We start from the raw sequence: 11,144 nt of genomic DNA on the forward strand, positions 1-11,144 counted from the left end.
TCTTTTCTTCCCTTCTCCCTGACTCCCTTTTTGCCTCCCGTCTCCCTATGCCATGTTTTCCATATTTTGGAATGTCAATGTGCTACTTGTTGACACTGTGCATGAATGATAACATGTCTGTATATAGTTATAGAGAATCGTATCCCATTCCCCCGGTGTTGACAAAAAAATGGTTTGAATGTTGTACAGATTCTGGTTTTCTGCTCATCTTTTATTCTGTTCAGTTACATTTTTTTTTTAATGTACGTAGAGCTTAAAAACAGTATGTTTTTAATTTAAAACGAAGACGTAACTTGCACATTGATTAATTAATTAATGAATTAAGGGGTTGTTTGTTTGTTTGTTTTTGTTAAAAAGGCAATATCTGCTGTTATTGAATGAGAGCTGAGATCTTAAAGGAGTTATGTATCTTAAATAAATAATCTATACGGAAGCTGCATGGATTATTTGTACAAAGAAGAAAAAAAAAAAAAAAAAAAGACACTGCTTGCTACTTCTAATACCGTGACTGTATTCTCTGACAGAGGGCGAGGAATACTGTATGTACATCTAAAGGTTATTTTGTCATTAAAGAAATAATAATAATAATATTGTGTATATACTGTACAGTGTTATAAGTGAGGTGGACGACGTGGCCATCATGCTAACCGTAGAGAATTAATTCTACATATTTATTTAAAGGAAAACACTCACTACACTCAAGAATGACATATATTGCCTTTTTGGAGAAGTTTGCTTAAAGTTTCTCGCTCCTCTAACTCATCCTCTTTCTTCTTCTCTGGCTGGTTTATCCATTTGTTTCCCGTCCATCTCTCCCTGTGGTCTTTTTTTTTATCTATGGAAGGGGTGGTTTCTATTTCAGACGGGTTTCTTATTCTGAGTCATTGTCACTCTTTCCGTCTGTCTGGCTGCTTATCCCGCTGACTCAACAGTATCTCCAAACCTGCTTGTATTCACCTGTCTTCGTACACGTATATCCATCTATGGTCGAGTACAATATATCTGCCCGTGTCCCCATCTGTCTCGCAAAGGATCATTTGTCTCTACTTGACTCACCATCTGTTTGATTCAGAGCCGTCTGTCGCTTTCCTTGCTCGCTAAATCCACGTCTTTGCATCTTTCTTTCTTTAATCCCTTCTTTGCTTCCTCCACCTCCACACTTTTCCCCCTCCATCCGCCCTTCTCTCCGCTCTCACAGGGTGTACTTTCATGTTTGTCAGTTTGATTTGGTGTGTTTTTTAAACCGGAAAAGTAACCGCAACAGTTATAATGTTGGTAATAATAATGAAGATAATATTTTGCTTTATTTTTTTTGTTTTGTTTTTTTTTTTGCCGCTGTCCTCTGTGTGTGCGTGCGTGTGTTTTAATTTAGTTTATTTCTATTAATTTTTTGTTGAACACCAACTGATCGGAGGAAAGTTGTTGTATGTGTGTTGCCACTAACTGTGACTGCTCTCCATGGTACTTCTGATAAAACCAATAAAAGTTTGGGATACCCTGTTTCAGAGACCCTGCGACTCCACTGCCTTTCTAAAGTGTGTCCGTGTGTGTGTGTGTGTGTGTGTGTGTGTGTGTGTGTGTGTGTGTGTGTGTTACATTCAATCTTTAATTCACAGCTTTAATATGAAGACTTAATTATTATGCAAATTGCCATTAGAGCTAACATTTCCATTTAGTGGAAGTAAATGGGCAACCAGCTCTTTTGTGTGCCGCTCCCTCTTCCTCCATCTCACACTCAACCTGCCGCACAAACAAACATCCATTTTCTTTTATACGTTCAGACTGTCGACGCTGTAAATGACATTTGTCTGAATGGCTGACATCTTAACTGTCATCTGACTTGTTTTGTCATTGTGTCAGAGATGGAAGCGGCGGCTGCGTCGCCGTGATTAATTCTGTCTGTTTTTTCATGCGTCATGTGGAAAAAATAATGAATGTGCATTGTCTCCGTTTGTGCTGCTGCTGCTGCTGCTGCTGCTTCTCCCTTTAACACACACTGTACACTCAACAATCTTTCTTTGTCTGAGCAAATTCACAGCAGATAAATTATTACTTTGTACTAAAAGAAAATCTTCTTTTAACCTACCAAAGGGAAGAACATTAAAGAGAATTAAATGTTTGACTAATGGACTAATTAAATCTGCTATCTACATCGGAGCAGATTTAAATGAACTGAACAGAGGACAATGAGGCTCTTGCGCAGCTTCAGTTCTCAGCAGCACCTACTGTGTTATTTAGTTTGTCACATATTTGGAGTGTTACAGGGTGAAAGATTTGTTGATCCTAACAAATGTCACTCTTAATATTCTTCATTAATTTCTATTGTACGCAGTGTGAAACAATTAGGTAATGGTGTGTAATGACCTGTTACCTTCTGGTGCATTCATGAGTCCAATCTGACGCTCTACTCTAAAATGAGAGCGCTGTTGTTTGACGTAACGAAGCTTTCTATTTCTAAATAAATTAACAAACCATCAAGTTAATCACACGTTCACACCGCTTGACACTCTGGATAACCAAGAAGTACATTCCTACAGTGCTCTGAATTTCCTAACACTCCAGTATGAGCCAGAGTGCGCACCTGCACTCGGAGCGGGTATTTCCGAACACATCCTTTGTTTTATTCTGGTTAACACTGGTGTGTCTGTGTGTGGAGTCAAGAAAGACAGACACGCACAGCTCAGTCACCAGAAAAAAATGTTAGCATGGTTTCTGCCAACACATTCTCACTCCGACCTCATCGTATATTGATGTTTGGTCATGGACTTTCCACGTCCAGATACGACGTGCAAGGTACCCTGGGTGTGTTGGTTGTTGATGTTCTGGGACACCGTGTCAAGTTTTGCCTGTTACATGCATTGTCTTCTTTCTAAATACACTTCTGTTTTCACAGGAAATTTACCATTTACATACAGTCTCTTTCAAAATAATGGCACTACTTTAGTACACCATTGACAGTTGGTTAGGTTCAGGAAAAAAGAACAAAGTTTGGCTTTATATTCTTATAATCCCTTAAACTAACTGGGACGTGAGCACCCAGGTGAAAGTTGGTGTTTGTTGGACCCATGCACCACCCCTCCCACCCACCATACTGCGACTTTCGCCACCTTAATTTTCATTCTTGTCATGCTGTGTTTCCCCCTGACGCCACCAGGCACCATTAAATTATAACAGTGACCGGCTGCGTTTCATGCCTCTGTTAAAGGACGTCTTTTTTCATCTGTGTCTGACACCACAAGTCACCGCCCAAGCGCTGGATTTCGACAACTTCGGAGTGAGACCACAAATATGTTAGCTTTGCATATTTCATTCATATCATCAACGTTTCTAAGGAGACATACTATATGAGCTGACTGTGTCATCTGGAGGTGGAGGGGGTGGTGGATGGCGTGTCACTTAGGTGAGACACCTGCCAACCGCAGACCACTGTTCAAGACCAACAAACAATAAAACCAATTGTGCTTGTTCTTTCCAGAGACATCGCTGCTTTTCCTGCTGGGATTGTGTGTGTGTCCCCCCCCCCCCCCCCCCCCCCCCCCCAAACCAGGTAATTTAAAGGGGAACTAATGTTTTTTTCAACCTGGGCCCTATTTTCCAATCTATTTTTGTCTAAATGAGTGATAGGATGTTCGATATTTGACATTTCTCAAGTACGAAGCTAGGGCTGACCTGCCTGCAGCCCGTGAGCGCGCTATATTAAATAATAGGGCACTGGGACAGCGTCAAACAACGTGAAAATACGTCCACTAAAATGAATTTTGTTCACACAGATAGGCTCGGATTGTTAGTATAATTACATAACGGAAAGGAGAAATGAACATCTGTGTACTCCGTGTTCAAATAAATACGGGCAGTCATCAAATTCAAATGGCTCATCCAGATTCAGTTGGTCAAAATCGGGTAAAAATTCAGACATGTTTGTTGTGGCAAGTCAAAACACTGGCTCTGAAATCTCACGTCTCACAAGATTTGAGTTGTTGCAGGAAGTAACCGCTGGAGTGAGCTTACAAACGCGAGGAGTTACTCAATGTTACTTACTGTTACTTACACAATGTTACTTAATGACCGGCCGTATTTATTTGGACACAGAGTACACGGACATATTTTGACGTTGTTTGACGCTGTCCCAGTGCCCTATTATTCAATATAGCGCGCACTCAGGGGCTGCAGGCAGGTCAGCCCTAGCTTCGTACTGGAGAAATGTCAAATATTGAACATCCTATCACTCATTTAGACAAAAGTAGATGGGAAAATAGGGCCCAGGTTGAAAAAACATTACTTCCCCTTTAAGCCAGAACATGATCTTTTCCTAACCTTTCCATAACCAAGTGGTTTTTGTGCCTAAACCTAACCACACGTTAACCACAGCATTGATTAAACATAAAGTTTCAGTGTATCTATTATATATAACATTGCAAATGTAACGTATTCAGGGTTTGCAGAAATGTACAATGCCAACTTTTCTTTCTGGTGACTGGATTGGAAACACAGCAGATTGTGGGAGTGCACAAGGTGAAGCAATACAAGGACAAATTTCATTTTTCATTTCATTTATTTGCACATATGAAATAAGAAAACATTACATAGAAGTAATATAGTCATACATAGCATGTGCAGGTGAGGTAGAAACCCATTACAGGCTTATGTTAAGAAACCTCACCTAGACAAACAACAAAACTATGCAAAAATAATGAAAAAACAAAACATACACAATAACAAACAATAAACAAAAGTGGACAATTGATTGTAATAAAAATATAAAATAACATTTTACATCTTGAGGCAGGCAAAAACATATCACCCTATAGATGACTTTATTCAGTTATAGAATCTTTTAGTCATCAAAGCAGTTTTTAGTTTTGTCTTATATACTGACAAAGACATAGAGGCAGATAATAAGTAATGGTACATGTTCCACAATTGTACTCCCCTGTATCTTAATGAGTACTGTGCTCGAGATGTGTTAAACTTAGGTAAATAAAGGTTATTAATTTGTCTGCTTGTGTAAGAATGGATTTGAGAATTGCAAATAAAATATTTTTGAAAGATATTTGGCAATTTTGTACCCATGAATTTCACTTTGTAGATAAAGGTGCATATTTGAAAAGTGTTGATATCATTAATAACCAAAATATTACATTTCGAGAACAGTGGAGAGAATGCATCATAAGACTTGGAAGAAGTTGCTATTCTTACAAAACATTTTTGCAGCAGTAGTATTCTGTGAAGGTATGTGGGACAGGTACTAGCCCATACAATGTTACAGTAAGTGAGATAAGGATATATTAGGCTGTAATATTAATATAATATTATTAAAGTTAAAAGACAAAATAAATGTACAAAAGCTCTAATTTTCTTAATAATCCCAATAGATTTATTAATCTTATTGCAAACAAAACTAATGTGTTCTTTCCAAGACAGTTTTTCATCAATTAAGATCCCAAGAAATCTTGTGGATGTAACCTTAGTTATTCCCTCACCATCAATAGACAATTTCAATAACTTCGGATCATAATTCTTCTTTCCTGCAAATATCATAAAATTAGACTTCTTCACATTTAGAGCCAATTTATTAGTCTTAAACCATTTTGAGTATTCTAAAAGGCCACTATTAACTTTATTAATGAGTACAGATATATTTTTATTAGATACAAGTAAATTAGTGTCATCTGCAAACAATATGGGACATAAAGTGTTTGATACTGCTGCAAGATCGTTAATATAGATAAGAAACAGTAAGGGTCCCAAGATAGAGCCTTGTGGCACCCCACACTGTATCTTAGCTTTTGTGGATTCTGTACAATTTTGCAAGGAGAATTTCATGATCCACAACATCAAATGCTTTGGAGAGATCTAGGAAAATACCACATGCAAACTCTCTCTTTTCCAGAGCAGTATGGATGTTGTCAATTAGATGCAATAAGGCCATACAGGCTGAATGATTTTTGCGAAATCCATATTGGTGCTGATACAAAATTTTATTTAAGTTCAAATGTTTTAGGATACGGTTATACACTAGGTTTTCCAAGATTTTTGAAAAGCATGGGAGAACAGAAATAGGATGGTAATTTGTAAAGGAACCTTTATCACCCGTTTTAAAAATTGGTATAACCTTTGCCAGTTTAAGATCAGAGGGAACAATACCATTTTCCAAGGATGCAGTAAAAATATGTATTAATGATTTCATTATGAAGCTTGATACCTCCTTAACAAGGGAGGCAGTAACTTCATCATGACCTGGAGAAGATTTTTTAACTCCATTATCACATCATTAATTTCCTTATAGTCAGGAGGTTCAAAATGATTGACAGATGGAAAGCAACCTTTTATATAATCAGTTGGATCGTCTTGAGTTTTATCAATGTTTTTGGAAATAGAAACTCCTACATTTGCAAATAACTCATGAAACTTAAACATATCAGTATGCAGTATACTGACTGCATCGTGATCATTTTCATATTGACTAAAGTTCCTTGATAATGAAGTTTAATATCTAATAGACAGATTTATATATTAGGCCTGTATCTAACACACAAAAATGGCTCCAGACCTGACCCGACTATCTCAAGTGCAAATATTTCCAGTCCCTCTCTCTCACTGTTGTCCAGTATCCACTCCCATTTTATCCCTTCAGTCCACAAACTCATCCCACAAAGCTGGCTCTGGCTTACAAGATGTTTGACATTCTTCACTCTTTTTCTTTGACTCAAGTACCGCACAGTCAGGGTAACATATTATTTGTCCTGTGAGCACCTGGTCTGGTTCAGAGACGTCTGCAGGATGAACAAAGCGTGACGTTAGCTCAGGCAGAGCACTGAATTCACACTTGCATTAGCTGATTGGCATCATCTGTTTTCTTCATGCTTCATAATCACCGGTGCACACACAGCTCAGTGGTTACCGCCTGACTTGTAACGTCTTCTCATATTCATACAGGTGTACGGCATGGTAATTAAAACCTGACACTTCTCACTGTTACTATGCTGATGCCTCTCGCTGCCGCAGCTCCCTCTTCCTCTCCAACCTCCTCATGTGCTATATTTGCCTGCCATTGTTGACTTAGATTTACGTATTTAAAGGGGGATTAGTTCTCCCGCAGAATCCTCATCGCTGCCTTGATTTGAAAAATCTACTCATGTTACGGTTAACTATAAATGGTCAATCCTTTGACGTCAGTGTCAAAATTGGCAGACGCAGAGAGAAGCAACAGAATGCTGTGATACTCTCTCGCTCTTAGCTGGACAGAGTCAGGCTGACCTTTCCAAGCCTTTGATTTAAACAAGAGCACACTTCTAGTCGACCTTCCTGGTGAAGCGGAGGGTCAAAGTGGAGTTAGGCTGTGAAAATTACAACCTGCAAAGCTTTTAAACCAAATGGTATGGATGGAAAGGTCCCAGCTGGTCAGTAGGAAGCCTTTACCGCCATATAACATCTGACTGATGGATGAGTTGTGTTCGGTTGTTCTACGTCTCCCATGCTGCCACTGTGATAGATCGTGCCTGTTTCTTTGTGTGCAGAGTGACACAACTAAATCCCCCTCCTGTTTTTTATTTTATTATAAACAAGTTTGTCTTTTGCGTTTAAGGTGCAAGAGAATCTGGACTGCTTACAGAATGTGTCTGTATAAGTGAGTCAGCCAAAGAGACTATCTGTTGCAGTGTTTTATGCTGTTGTTGCTTGTGTACAGGTGTCTGCCTCGACTCCTTTCATTGCCTGCTCGCTGCTGTGTCTGTCTCAAATCTCATTATGCTGTCACATTTGATTTCTAGACGGGCACTTGCCTGGACGGCTTCTGCTTGCAGGTTAGCATGCTGGGAAATTAGTGTGAATTTATGTCTGTATATGTGCGCATGCTGCTCCTGAATACTGAGTAATGCTTAAACTGTCAGAAAAGTCTGTGCCGGCTGTCAGACTGTGCACAGCCACTTAGAGAGAGACAGCAGGACCAGCCTTGATTTTCTCTCCACTGGTCGCTCCTCTTTGTTTTAGCTGTCTGTCAGGGCTCAGCACAAAGCCTATACATTAAGAATAAAAGTTCAGAAGTAGTTTTTTGAAAGAAGCTTTTGATATCCAGCCATACAAACCGTATGGGTATATCATTTAAGACAGAAGTGAAGCTATTTCTGCTCCTCTGGTTTCCTTGATAGCATTTCAAAGGTAACATTGTCGGACTGAGATGTTTCTCCTCTGGGACTGGTCCACCATTTGTCATTTTTTGACAATGTTTTTGACGTTTATTGTAGTTCACAGAAATATCATGCAGGGACCAAATAGCCTGGCAACCAGACGAATCTTAGAGCTCATGTTGTATTTGCTCTGGAAGATGCGTCCGGTTCAAGCAGCAACCTCCAAGGCTAAATAATGAAACTATTGTGGAAGTACCAAAAACTGCAGTTCCTTGAATGACCACTTGAGGCTGGCTCCAGAAGCAGGCACACCCCATAGATAACCACGTTAAAATGCCCAATTTTAAAGCAGAAATAAACGTGTTTACAGCCTGGTACAAAAAACGGTTTTGGTCTCTATTGCTAATTTTAACATTTATGAACACTGTCCATATACATTTATTAAGGCTTAAAGTTACACATATTTACGCTGCAGTCTATAAGTCAGATCCACCCCTTGCTTCTCTACAGCTCCACCTATCTATCCATCCATCCATTTTCATCCGCTTATCTGGGGCGGGGTCACAGGTGCAGCAAAGCACCCCAGACGTCCCTCTCCCCAGCAACACTTTCCAGCTCCTCCTAGGGGACCCCGAGGTGCTCCCAGGCCAGATAAGGTATGTGAACCCTCCAGCGTGTTCTGGGTCTGCCCCGGGGCCTCCTACCAGTGGGACTTGCCCAGAACACCTGTAATGGGAGGCGCCCAGGAGACATCCTGATCAGTCGCCTGAACCACCTCAACTGAGCAATAGCCACTAAGATGGATGCAGCTGATATGGAACTTCCTGTTGAAGTACTATTTCAACTTCTGATGGCAAAAACGGCAACATTCGTTCACAGACATATCAATGTTATCAGTTTACATTTGTCTGTCACTCAGTGCTACATCATGATTGATTGCTCTGATTGGTTGTAGGTCTATCCAATTGCACCTACAGGTATTTCCATATACTGTAAATAACGCCCCTTGGAAATGGAAAATATACTGAGAGGTTCCAGACTAATTCACATTGTGGATCTGGGGGCATGTGCAAGCCTCATTTCCACACCCACAATTAGCCATAAATGAATGTAGAAACTCCCTGAAACATCCGATTGCGTCCGCTCCACCATTCATTACACCCGTCAATGAGAAGAACAGCAAAGTAGATGTGCAGTGCTATTTTACCCATTGTGACGCATCGGCGAGGTTCTCCAAGAGCTCCAGAACAGCTGTCGTTAAACATGATCATTACGCACAGCTGTACGCCAGTTACTCTTGTCTGTCCCGCCCACTGTGTGTTTGTTTCCTTCCTCCTATCTGTGTAGGATACTTAGAGACTGTGCTGTTTTACCTGGAGCTAGATGAGGATTAACATCATTTTCATTTCTGTGTGTCCAGAATGGGTTCAGCCTTGCTTAGCACAAAGACTGGAAACATGCTGATGTAACACAGTAATGTAAAGTGCTTCTCTGTGTGGGTCGATTTTTATTTTATCTTCATGTGTGTCTGTTAATGCCACTCTTCCACCGGTATCCTTCACAAGCCTAACATTAAAAAAGAAATCTTCTAGAGAGTGCGGACGCTACCCTGTCTACATCTACAGTATAACAGAGAAAGTGCACACAGACTCATTATGTCTCAATATGTCAATCCAACATTGATTCACAGTCTAGACATTCACTTGGTTCATACATTTCTTTATTCTTTATGCCTTATTTCTGTCTCTGAATCAGACAGTATTCGGTCCTGTCTCAGAAGCCAAGGATGACAGCTTGTACAGCGCTGGAATAACAATGACTGTACACCAGACTTACATAGACTTCTTAATAGAAATATACTGTCAAACAGCCAGGAGAGGTCTGATGCATATTTAATTTAGAGTTCTGGTGGTGACAGTGTCCTAATGGCCCAAAGTATTATTATATCAAGTTCATTATTAAAACTGAAAACCTGCATCAAACTCTACACATACCTATTGCATGGTGATTAGATTTGATCTGAGTGTTGCTTAACTGCTCTAAATTTCTTGGCATGTTTAAAACAAATAGTTAAAGTCCTTAATCATGCTTTTTGGGTAACAGGGGTATGAAACACAGACTGGCTCATTTTAGATGGAAGAACACCAAACTTGGCTACGGTTGACACTCTAGAGCAGCTAGATTTGTCCAGCCTGATGGTTGAGGATGCAAGACACTATAGACCCTTTTACTGTTAGTAAACAGTATGTGGTTTTTTGGTGGGCGGGGCTTAGCTGGAGGCAAAAGAATTCTCCATAGACATTAGCTAGTGTTAGCTAGCAAGTTCTGTTGACTTGTTTTAGACAGGAGGATGCAAGTGGTCTTCAGAAATACTCTTTCTAAATGCCGGAGTGGCTGTGGCACAAACTGGAAGATGTGTAAATTCAGAGCACTGCCTGAATGTACTGTTCAGATAACCAGATCACTGCACTCTTGGCGTGGCAGAACACACTCTGAGACTCTCTGTCTTGGGAGATGGCGCAGCAGAGCGCCGAGCGGAGTGAATGTGGGATTAACTTAACCGTTCGTTAATTCATGTAGTAATATAGCGCACTGTTTCTTCGACCAACAGGGCTCTCATTTTAGTGTAGAGCATCAGACTGAATTTATGAACGTACCATGTCAGGTCACTCACTCACCGGGACTGCGAGTCTTACTTTAATAAGTAAACACTGACCAACAGGACCAGATTGGCCGACCCGTATGCTCTCACTCAGTGGATGGATGATGTCACAAGATTGCCAAAGGTGGGATGGCCACCTTTGTGGTTGATTATTATGCCAATCTTACGAAGGAGGACAACACTTGAACGGTGTCCTAGGTTCCTTTGTTTTGCTATCGAAGCTAACGTTAGCTAATGTGCTAAAAAGTTAGCATTATGGAGATATCCAATATTCCTCTTAATACTTCCCCAATTTCTAATTAGGTGGACATGTGTCCCCTAACTAACACTTAATACACATAATATTTTTCATCCCT

Source organism: Epinephelus lanceolatus, chromosome 17 (assembly GCF_041903045.1).
Source record: "Epinephelus lanceolatus isolate andai-2023 chromosome 17, ASM4190304v1, whole genome shotgun sequence".
Lineage (NCBI taxonomy): Eukaryota > Metazoa > Chordata > Actinopteri > Perciformes > Serranidae > Epinephelus > Epinephelus lanceolatus.